The sequence below is a fragment of the Notamacropus eugenii genome, chromosome Y, assembly GCF_028372415.1.
Source record: "Notamacropus eugenii isolate mMacEug1 chromosome Y, mMacEug1.pri_v2, whole genome shotgun sequence".
In the NCBI taxonomy this organism is placed as follows: domain Eukaryota; kingdom Metazoa; phylum Chordata; class Mammalia; order Diprotodontia; family Macropodidae; genus Notamacropus; species Notamacropus eugenii.
In genome coordinates, this window is record NC_092880.1 from 7623402 (window position 1) to 7627536 (window position 4135).

The 4135-nt window shown below is 33.2% G+C and overlaps 1 pseudogene; it reads right to left on the minus strand.

The window, feature by feature from the left end:
• Window positions 1-247: 247 nt before the first annotated feature.
• LOC140516765 (olfactory receptor 10AG1-like) lies at window positions 248-1172 on the minus strand (annotated as a pseudogene).
• Window positions 1173-4135: the final 2963 nt, after the last annotated feature.

Below are 4135 nucleotides of genomic sequence, written 5' to 3' on the forward strand. Positions count from 1 at the left end.
TCGATCTCTCTCATTTCATTCTTAAAGCCTTTTCTAAGTTCTTCAACGAATTCTTTTTGAGTAGAGGGTCAACTCTTTATCCACAGAGCTACCAAGTCACCCTCTCACATCCATTCATATATGACTATTATCATAAAATGAAACACTTTTCAAACTCATGTTGCAAAAGGGAAATGGGTAAATTTCAATAGGAATTTAGATGAAGGAGCTCAGAATGACAAAGTATAATTTGACATACAGAATTTCTTTACCATTTTACTATTAGTAATTGTTTCAGTGCATCAATGACATCTTTATTTCTCAGACTATATTATGGGATTAAACACTGGGGTTACAATAGTGTAAAAAAGAGAGAGTGTTTTGTCAATTTCTCCTGAGTTGTTTGACTTGGGCCTTGAATAGGTAATGGTTGCAGACCCAAAGAATAAAATGACAACTATAAGGTGAGAAGAGCAAGTTGAGAAGGCTTTATATTTTCCCATATTTGATGGCAGCTTCAAGATGGTTGTAATGATTTTGATATAAGACCTAATTATCATTATAAATGGTATCATGACAAACAATGCTGCAACAACATACACAGAGAACTCTATCACAGAGGTATCCGAACAAACCAACTTTAGTAACGGGGAGATGTCACAGAAAACATGATTAAGTTTATTTGAATTACAGAAAGGAAGAGAGAAAACCTGATATGTCTGCCCTATCATTATTGGGATTCCAGTGGTCCAGGAATCAACCACTAACTTCACACAAACCTGATGGTTCATGAGGAGAGGATAATACAGCGGTTTACAGATGGCCACATAATGGTCATAAGCCTTCACCGCTAGGAATAAGTTCTCAGCGCCTCCAAGAATAAGGAGGAAAGAAAGTTGTATAGCACAGACCAAAAAGGAAATACTTCTTTAGTGGGTCCAAAGATTTGTCACCATATTTGGGAGAGTGACTGATGTGTAACAGAGTTTCAAGAAAGAAAATTTCCCAAGGAAAAAATACATGAGAGTGTGGAGAACTCGAGAAACTTTGATGACTAAAATGATGAAACCATTTCCTATCAGGATAATCATGTAGATGAATAAGAAAATGCCAAACAAAAAACTTTGGAAATTAAGAAGGTCAAAAAATCCAAGGAAAATGAATTCCACTACAGTAGCAAAATACGTTTCCATCATTATTTTCTTTATAATCCGTCTATCATGTTGTTTCTGGGACAGGAAGGACACATCATTTTCCTTAGTTTGCAATTCTCTTTTTTTCTGTAAAAATAAAAATGGCAGGTTATATTATCTCTGCCTACCTTGAATTCTACGTTTTCATATCCCTTCAATCACTACTAAAGTGCATTTTGCTATTTTTGGCTTTGACATTCTTTGTTGCACATTGTCTTTAAACCTGGTATTTTATGGCATGTGCTATAAAGTCCTTAATCTCTTAATTTTATCTCTGTAGCTTTAAAGCAACCTTTAGAATTGGAATTTTGAATGGGAATTTGAAATTGGAATTTAGAACTGGAATAAGGGAGTGGAATTTGGAAGTGGAATTTAGAATTGGAATTTAGAATTGGAATTTGGAAGTGGAATTTAGAACTGGAATTTGGAAGTAGAATTTGGAATTGGAATTTGGAAGTGGATTTTGGAATCAGAATTTGGAAATGGAATTTAGAACTGGAATAAGGAAGTGGAATTTGGAAGTGGAATAGAATTGGAATTTTGAACTGGAATTTGGAAGTGGAATATGAAACTTCAATTTGGAACGGGAATTTAGAAGTGGAATTTGAAATTCGAATTTAGAAGTGGAATTTAGAATTGGAATTTGGAAGTGGAATTTAGAACTGGAATTTGGAAGTAGAATTTGGAATTGGAATTTGGAAGTGGATTTTGGAATCAGAATTTGGAAATGGAATTTAGAACTGGAATAAGGAATTGGAATTTGGAAGTGGAATAGAATTGGAATTTTGAACTGGAATTTGGAAGTGGAATATGAAACTTCAATTTGGAACGGGAATTTAGAAGTGGAATTTGAAATTCGAATTTAGAAGTGGAATTTAGAATTGGAATTTGGAAGTGGAATTTAGAACTGGAATTTGGAAGTAGAATTTGGAATTGGAATTTGGAAGTGGATTTTGGAATCAGAATTTGGAAATGGAATTTAGAACTGGAATAAGGAATTGGAATTTGGAAGTGGAATAGAATTGGAATTTTGAACTGGAATTTGGAAGTGGAATATGAAACTTCAATTTGGAACGGGAATTTAGAAGTGGAATTTGAAATTCGAATTTAGAAGTGGAATTTGGAATTGGAATTTGTAATTGGAATTTAGATTTGGAATTGGAATTTAGAACTGGAATTTGGAAGTGGAATGTTGAATTGGAAATTTGAAATTGAAATTGGAAGTGTTATTTGAAACACAAATTTACAAGGGTACATAGAAAGCAAACTTTTATCAATAAGGTGTAATTTCAATCTGGAATCATAATTTCAGGAAGCCACTGAAGGGCAACATGTGGAAGAGAATTAATGTATTCGAAACTGGAAAAGGAAATCAGAAGGGAAAATGGGAACGGAATTGTGCAAGTGAATTTTCGACCTGCGTTTGGTAATTGGAGGTTGGAACTGGAATTTAGAAGTGGAATTTGATACTGAAATATTAAAGTGAAATTTAGAGTTGAAATGTAGAACTGGAATTTGGAAGTGTAATTTGGAACTGGAATTTGGAAGTGAAATTTAGAATTGTAATTTAGAATTGGAATTTGGAAGTAGAATTTGGAATTGGAATTTGGAAGTAGAATTTGGAATTGGAATTGGGAAGTGGAGTTTGGAATGAGAATTTGGAATTGGAATTTAGAATTGGAATATGGAAGTGGAATTTGGAAGTGGAATTTAGAATTGGAATTTTGAATGGGAAATTGGAATTGGAATTTAGAAGTGGAATATGGAAGTGGAATTTGGAAGTGGAATTTATGGAATTTCGAACTGGAGTTTGGAAGTGAAATTTAGAATTTGAAATCCGAACTGGAATTTGGAAGTGGAATTTGGACCTTCAATTTGGAACTGGAATTTGGAAGTGGAATTTGAAACTCGAACTTAGAAATGGAATTTGGAAGTGGAATTTGGATTTGGAATTTGGAAGTGTATTTTGGAATCAGAATTTGGAATTGGAATTTAGAACTGGAATATGAAAGTGGAATTTGGAAGTGGAATTTAGAATTGGAATTTTGAATGGGAATTTTGAATGGGAATTTAGAACTGGAATATGGGAGTGGAATTTGGAAGTGGAATTTAGAACTGGAATTTGGAAGTAGAATTTGGAATTGGAATTTGGAAGTGGATTTTGGAATCAGAATTTGGAATTGGAATTTAGAACTAGAATAAGGAAGTGGAATTTAGAATTGGAATTTCGAACTGGAATTTGGAATTGGAATATGGAACTTCAATATGGAACGGGAATTTAGACGTGGAATTTGAAATTCGAATTTAGAAGTGGAATTTGGAATTGGAATTTGTAATTGGAATTTAGATTTGGAACTGGAATTTAGAACTGGAATTTGGAAGTGGAATTTGGAAGTGGATTTTTGAAACAAAATTGGGATTTGAATTTAGAAGTGGAATTTGGGAGTGGAATTTGGAATTGAAATTTAGAATTGGAATTTGGAACTGGAATTTGGAAGTGAAATTTGGAAGTGGAATGTAGAATTGGAATTTTGAAATTGAAATTTGAAGTGTTATTTGAAACACAAATTTACAAGGGTAAATAGAAAGCAAACTTTTATCGATAAGGTGTAATTTCAATCTGGAATCATAATTTCAGGAAGCCATTGAAGTGCGACATGTGGAAGAGAATTATAATATCAGAAACTGGAAAAGGAAATCAGAAGGGAAATTGGGAACGGGATTGTGTAAGTGAATTTTCGACCTGCGTTTGGCAATTGGAGGTTGGAACTGGAATTTTGAATTGGAATTTGGAAGTGGAATTTGATACTGAAATTCTAAAGTGAAATTTAGAGTTGAAATGTAGAACTGGAATTTGGAAGTGGAATATGGAACTGGAATTTGGAAGGGAAATTTAGAATTGTAATTTAGAATTGGAATTTGGAAGTAGAATTTGTAATTGGAATTTGGAAGTAGCATTTGGA